We start from the raw sequence: 7,848 nt of genomic DNA on the forward strand, positions 1-7,848 counted from the left end.
GTAGGATGTGTAGATAAATGTATCCAGCAGATGGCAGTCTCTTCCTACTTAATGTAGGAAGAGAGTGCCATCTGTATAAATAAGCTCCCATTCACAGCATGCAGTACCAATGGGTTGGCCACTAGTCCATGCTGGCTGCTCGGAGAAGGCAGCATCCTGGGGGCCTGGTTTTATGGGCGAATATTGCTAAAAAGAACACTTCCTGTTGATTTTGGGGCGGGGCGTCAAGAGGCTTTTTTGTTCGTACTGGGATTGTACATCGCTGTATGAAATTGTGTGGTTCTAAGTACAACACAGCCTTAGTTATGATCAATCAAAGGGTTCATGACGTGCGTTTGTGATGGTTTTTGGCCAATCAGGGGCCAGTGCTGCAAGACGGTGGTTCCGATTAAAACAAGCTTTCGGGTATATCATCTTCCATGTCGGAGGACATACCCTATCATATTTTCTTTTGCACAAAAAGTTGTTATGTGTGCACTTTACTCTGCAATCCTGCAGAGTAATGTGGAGTTCTGACTTTTGCCGCCATGTTGGCGAATATCGGCTCCCACCTCGTCATAGTTATTCGGAATCAAACAAAAAAATTATTGGTGTATATTCCATGTCTTGTGAGTGTCCCTAGAGTTTTCGTTTTGCTAAAGATGTTCCTGCTAGGAGTTAAAAAATGTTGAACTTTTTGAGGATTTTCGAGTCAGAAATTCACATATTTCACTTTAAAAAAATTCCTGTTGATTTTGGGGCGGGGCTTCAAGAGGCTTTTTTGTGGAGCCTGCAAAGATACATTTGGGTGATTAATTTGGTGCAGCTAGGTATGACACAGCCTGAGTTATGATGAATTAAAGTTTCGTGAGGTGCGTATTTACGCGAACTTTGACCCCAAAAAGATCCCTGGTACTGGGAGGAATTTGAAATCTTTTCCGCAATTCCTTATCGGGCAAGGGTCTTTTGTATTTGAGAAGTGGTTTGACGTCCCTGGCGTAAAAACTCTAGGACCAGTTCGTCGAAATGCGAAAAGATGTAAAGTGGCGGTTTTAGGCACTACATCCAACATGGCCGACTTCCTGTTGATTTTGGCCCAGGACATAAAATTGCATTTATGTGCGCCTTGGGCCATTACATGTTGACCTGTAATTTCAGGCTTCTAGCCCAATTTTTGAGCATGCATTTCCTGAAAAACTGTTTTTGGCCATAGGGGGCGCTATTTTTGTGCACAAATCCTGAACCACTGATACATTGCAATTTTTTGCAGGTCTGATGGGTACGCCACATATTTTCAAGTTATGCATGACGGGAAGTGGGTGAAAAGTGCCAAAAATGACTATAAATAAGAATAATAATAATAGGGAATAATAATAATCACACCGATTACAATAGGGCTTTCGCACATGTCTGTGCTCGGGCCCTAATAAAAATCGTACCGATTACAATAGGGCTTTCGCACATGTCTGTGCTCGGGCCCTAATAATAATAATCACACCGATTACAATAGGGCTTTCGCACATGTCTGTGCTCGGGCCCTAATAACAATCGCACCGATTACAATAGGGCTTTCGCACATGTCTGTGCTCGGGCCCTAATAACAATCGTACCGATTACAATAGGGCTTTCGCACATGTCTGTGCTCGGGCCCTAATAATAATCACGGCGATTACAATAGGGCTTTCGCACATGTCTGTGCTCGGGCCCTAATTATATAAATATATAGGATTAAAAAAGTTCACAAACACTACCTTACATATTTTGTAAAAAAAACATACCTCTATCCTAGTTGCACAAAATTCTATATATGAGTACAGGTCTGTTGCGCTAGCAGCCAAGCCTTAGTCAGATGGGTGAAATAATTAAAATATGTATCGGTAATTAGATGTGTTGGGAGACTGTTCCATTGTTTGATGCCTACAGAGGAGAAGGACGACTTTCCAAATGTGGTTTTGCATTGTGGGATTCTGCTTTCTCCCCTAGTTGTTGACCTGGTTGCTCGTGCTGAGAATTCTGAGCCCAGTGTCACAAAGTTCTAGCCTGGCATTCCCAGACCTGCCACTAGGCGCTGGCAAATTAAATTTGCTGCGCCTGTTGGTCTGGTCAGAGGGAGGCTATACCCATCTCTGAAATTCAGATTTAGTCTGCTTAAAGGCCTACTTCACCGGTTTTTACTGTGATGTCACAGTAAAAGACATCACAGTAATATTTACAAAGTAAGTTTTGTTTAACCCTATATTTCTCTTTCTGTGATGTCACGAGAAAGAGAAATATAGGGTTAAAAAAAACACTCTTTCTGCCTTTTCTCAGGCTAGGATGAACCGATTTCAATTTTTTTCGCACATTTATACTGCATATGATCTCAGAATTCAATACACCTTCATATTCAAACCGGTGAAGTAGGTCTTTAAGTAGGGGAGTGGAATTTGCAGCCATAAGAGCTGAAATGGACGGAGTGATATTGACCCCTAAATATTTAAACCCTGAGCGGCTAATATTAAATGGCAAATTCAACTGCTGGAGGGTTTCACGTGTGGTTTCAAATGTTGTTGTCACGTTTCAGCATTAATAATTACAATCTTCAATGCAAAGTGCAGGCTTTCTTTATCTAATCACACCAGGAAGTCGAGCCGTGACTTATATGGCCGTCCGGGCAGCAAATCAGCAACGATGTTTTTCTCTAATATTCAGTTTTTTATCTCTGTGTTTATCTGAGCAGGAAGAACAATTGTATATGTCGGGTATTGACGGGAAAGAGAAAGTTGGCATATACACGTGTCACGTTTTTCTATATGTGTGTGTTAGTGCAGAATGCCTGTTAAACTGTAACCACACAGTCAACTTTATCCCCTGGTATCTCTTAGACTCTTATGGTAAGAGGAAGAGTTTGGGCCTTTCCATTTTAACCTGCGATGTTATTGTATAAACGTTCTATTTCTATTCATTAGCTTTTAAATGTTTTATTTCTATTCATTCGCTTTTCTAATGTGTATTATGTATTTTAATCTTGCCCCTGTAAAGCACTTTGAACGGCCTTGTGTCTGAATTGTGCTATAGAAATAAACTTGCCTTGCCTTTGTTCATTTAAGACTATAGGAAGATGAGCAGGTTTACACCATCTTCATTCCTTTTCTTAAAGGAAACGTTTAACATTTTTAATGTTGAGCTTTTTGCCTCACTCTACGGCTCAAGAAAAGGTTACAGAAACCGTTCCTGTAACTGTGTGTGCGTTTTTGATATATAAATGGGCAAAGGTCTCTCATCCAGGTTAGCTCAAACATTGGTGGTCAGGGGGAGCAGGTCAAAAGATAAACTTTAGAAACATCACTTAAAGGAATACTTCACACATACAGAACTGTTCTATCTTTATAAAATCGTTATTATAATATAATGAATGATATTTTTCTTCCCCCAGTCTTTCCTCAGTCTTCCCTTGGCCCAGCTGTCCTATTAATCCCAACCCTACATGTTGGGAAAATGTAGGGTTAGACAGTGAGACCATAAAACACTCTTTCTGCCTTTTCTCAGGCTAGGATGAACCGATTTCAAAAATGTTTGCACATTTAAACTACATAGGATCTCAGAGTTCAATACACCTTCATATTCCGGTGAAGTAGGTCTTTATGCTCCGGTGAGCTTCTTGTGAGGCAAAAAGAAAAACATTTAAAATGTTGAACTATTCCTTTAAAGGTGGACTAAGCGATTCTGGAAAAACCGCTTGTTGTCAAAATCAGTGAATATCTCCTTTTGATTCGTGATACCTGTCCCTACTGTGTGTGCCCTAATAAAAAGTCCAGTTTTAATACTCAGCCTACACTCTGTAAACGAGCATGTCGATAGCTACAATGGGCTCCTTTGTTTGTTTACATACCGGTTTACAGCGCCTTAGCAACCTTATTCTATCTTTTTTATCCCTTTGATATATATTTTTTTTATCTCTGTATAATTCTTGTTTATAATATGTTATGCGTGTTTATTATGTTACCTCTAGCTTGTCATCACTAAAAATGATGGGCAACCTCAGTGTTCATGTTGAAATAAAAGTAATTGAATAATATTGAATTATTTGTGTGGTCCTGACTCCTTTGCCTTTTCTTTTATTGCCAGATTTTTTTATGTTTTAATGAGCAGACCTGTTATAAATACAGGGGGCGACTGTGGCTCAGCTGGTAGAGCGGGTCGGCCGATGATCAAAGGGTTGGAGGTTCGATCCCCGCCCTGCCACCTGTGTCATGGTTGTTGTGTCCTTGGGCAAGACACTTCACCCACCTTGCCTCGTGTGAATGTCGATAGTTAGCCTGCTATCGGTGTATGAATGTGTGTGTGAATGGTAACGTGGGAAAGGAAAACAGGTCTCCCTTGCAAAAGAGTCTTCGGACTCAATGGGATATACCTGTATAAATAAAGGTTAAAGAAAAATAGCTGCCAAAGTTACACCTTAATTGTGTGTGTGCGTGTGCGCGCGCGCATAAGCCCTCATGGATGTCAAAGGTTGTTTTGTTGCTTGGCATAACTCATATTCCTAGAGATTTTTGTACTTCGTTCATGGTAGCTGATATAAATAAAAATATACTATGCATTGAAATCAAGTATTGAATCTTGCAGCTAAAATGATAAAGCCAGCACTGCAGCCTGGAAAAAAACAGCAAAACATCATTAAAAGTGCCCATCCCCAGTCTGCTTGATAAACTAAATGAGTCTAATCAAGATTTCGAGGGGGAGACAGACGTGCACATGTGTTACTGTAAATCATCAATAAACAACAGCACGTGTCATGATAAGACGCCGTAAGACGCACATAAATATCCCTGTGCCGTCCATAAGCAAAATCACATTCATCAACAGCACAGCCTGAAAACAACAGCTCCTTTTTCTGAGTTTACTCTGCAAGTCAAGGTATGTGGTCATGGTTGTCGTCTCAATTTATTTATTTTTTTATCCCGATAAAGGTTTTTTACTGGGAGTTTTTTTTCAGCCGAGCTAAGGGTCTAAGGGCACAGGGTGTCATACTGTATGGAATGTAAAGCCCACTGAGGCAAATGTCTATTTGTGATATTGGGCTTTACAATTAACACTGATTTGATTTGATTTGATTTGATTTGATTTGATTTGAACACCTGTGCTTTTAAAATGCAACGTAAGGAGCGAGTAGTTATTACAATTTTACATTTGAGGCTAAACAAACATGTGATTTTATTATTTGCCACCAGTGCATCTTGTAACAGTTAATTATTTTTTGTATGTAGGCCTATATATTTGTTCTGCATTTTCTTGAGTGTTATTATGTTATGAACCTGGATCCCTGTAAAGTTGACCAGTTTAATATGTTGCAGAAGACTCACTTTTGTTGCATTGGCCTTTAACACAAGTTGAGACTTTGACACTCCTAGCTTTTTTTTCTCATGTATCTTATATGTTGTTTTGTATTGTATCTTGTTCAGCACTTTGGTCAGCTGATGTTGTTTTTAAATGTGCTATAGAAATACATTTGACTAAGACTTTGACTGACTGTCTTGTTTCTCTCTCTCACCTAGAAAAATGAAACACGGCTCAGTTTTGCTTCTGCAGCTCCTTTTGCTGGGCGCGTACTCGGCCTACGCTTATCGTAAGTATGAAGCTGTACAGCTCCGGAAAAAAATTCCAGGCCACTCCAAAAGTTCAGTGTCTCTTGTTTTACTCTTTAGAGGCATATGTTTGAGTAAAATGACCATTTTGATTTTATAATATAAACTACTGACAACATTTCTACCAAATTCACAATAAAAATATTGTAATTTAGAGCATTTTCAATACGTTATATAGAGATAAAGATTCAAGAAAAATCCAGACAGGTCTCTTAATTTGTTTCCGGGGCAGTAAACATCTGTGCAATCATTGCTATTAAACATCAAAGAAAAGTTTTTTTTCCAGCTTAATTTATTATAATATTTCGAATCTCTCTCATAGAAAATGTGGCGTTGCGTGGGACGGCAACCCAATCAACCCGTCTAAATAACATCTTAGCCTCCGCCTCCAACGCTATTGATGGGAACCGCGACCCCATCTTTAATAGTGGCTCGTGCACCATGACTCTCACACAGACCAACCCGTGGTGGAGGGTCGACCTGCTGGATTCATACATCATCACCTCAATCTCCATCACCAACAGAGGAGACTGCTGCGCCGAGAGAATTAACGGGGCAGAGATTCAGATCGGAAACTCTCTGCAGGACAATGGTGCCGCAAACCCAGTGTAAGTTACCCACATCCTGCTGTAGTCATACGTGAAAAAAAAAATGTACATAGCCTATTGTCATGGTCTGTCTTTGTCTTTTCTTGTTTTGGTGTTACCCGTGTTTCCTGTTTTATTTTGGTATGTCTGTCTTGTTCCTCCCCATGTCCTGTCAAGCTTCCCTCCTGTGTGATTGCTGCTCCCTTCCCTAATGTGTTACACCTGTGTCTCGTTGTGTCTTGTATATATACTCCTTGTGTTCCTTTGTTCCTTGTCTGTACATTATGGTTTTTCGTGTCAGTGTCGGTGAGTCCCCTCTGTTCCCTGCTTTACTTTTGTTCCTGGACTTTTTGCATTTTTTGCCTGTTGGCCTTTTTTGTTGTATCTTTTGGAGCTAAATAAACGAACATTTTCTTGATACGTTTTGCTTTTGGGTCCTACTTGCCTGCCTGTCTGACACCACCGTAACATATACAGCTCTGGAAAAAATTAAGAGACCAGTCTGGATTTTTCTAAAATCTTCATCTCTACATTACTTAATGGAAATGCTCTTAATGACAATATTCCTATTGTGAATTTTGTAGAAATGCTGTCAGTAGTTTATATTATAAAACCAAAATGTTCATTCTACTCAAACATATGCCTATAAATAGTAAAACGAGAGACACTGAACATTTGGAGTGGTCTCTTCATTTTTTCCGGAGCTGTACATTTTAGTATTATAGTGTGTATATATATTTGATTGCCAAACCAAATTAAATGTGCCTCTCTCTCTCTCTCTCTCTCTCTCTCTCTCTCTCTCTCTCTCTCTCTCTCTCTCTCTCTCTCTCTCTCTCTCTCTCTCTCTCTCTCTCTCTCTCTCTCTCTCTCTCTCTCTCATCTCTCTCTCTCTCTCCTCTCTCTCTCTCTCTCTCTCTCTCTCTCTCTCTCTCTCTCTCTCTCTCTCTCTCTCTCTCTCCTCTCTCTCTCTCTCTCTCTCTCTCTCTCTCTCTCTCTCTTTTAGGGTTGCTGTTGTTCCTAGTATCACAATAGGAAGGACTTTAAGAATAAACTTCAGCCGACGTGTGGAGGGGCGTTATGTGACGGTGTATCTACCTCGGTACCGGCAAAGTCCTGTCACTGTGTGAAGTGGAAGTCTACGGGTACCATGCGCCAACTGGTGAGGATAGAACTTTTATATACTATCTATGGAATAGAATGCCTGTTCTGGTATTTCTTGCCCTGAATTCCAAATCACATATCATTTTTACTATACACTACATACTAAAGTGCAGAAGAGTTTTAGGGCCACAGGAGAGAAAAAAAATCAGATACGGATTTTTTTTTCTTTTTTTTCCTTTGGTCGAGAAATGTCAAGAATAAAGACGAATACTCCAAAATGCTATTGGAGTTAGTGGGGCATTTATGTATTTTCAGCATATAAAAATTGACGTGCATGTATTAGGTCATCCTAAATCTTTTTCTGGCATACTAAATAGTAGGGAAGTATGGGGATTGGAACGCAGGGATAGACCTATACTATATCAGAATCTCTTTATTGTCATTGCACAAAGTCTAACAAAACTGGTCTCTCCTTTGCAAAGTTGTTTCTGCTATGCCTAATGTGTCTCAAACTAAGTTGAACATGTATCCATATCCAATACATCCGATTGCATTTT

At 39.9% G+C, this 7,848-nt stretch overlaps 1 pseudogene across 1 annotated transcript in view; it reads left to right on the forward strand.

Moving 5' to 3' along the window:
- Positions 1 to 5,517: 5,517 nt before the first annotated feature.
- Positions 5,518 to 7,848, forward strand: part of LOC307248473 (fucolectin-4-like) — a 2,789-nt pseudogene continuing 458 nt past the window's right edge. The window contains exons 1-3 of the transcript in view: positions 5,518 to 5,584; positions 5,926 to 6,211; positions 7,248 to 7,349. The product of the transcript in view is annotated as a fucolectin-4-like (transcript). The remainder of the gene's footprint in view (positions 5,585 to 5,925; positions 6,212 to 7,247; positions 7,350 to 7,848) is intronic.

Source organism: Ammodytes marinus (assembly GCF_949987685.1).
Source record: "Ammodytes marinus genome assembly, chromosome: 3".
NCBI lineage: Eukaryota > Metazoa > Chordata > Actinopteri > Uranoscopiformes > Ammodytidae > Ammodytes > Ammodytes marinus.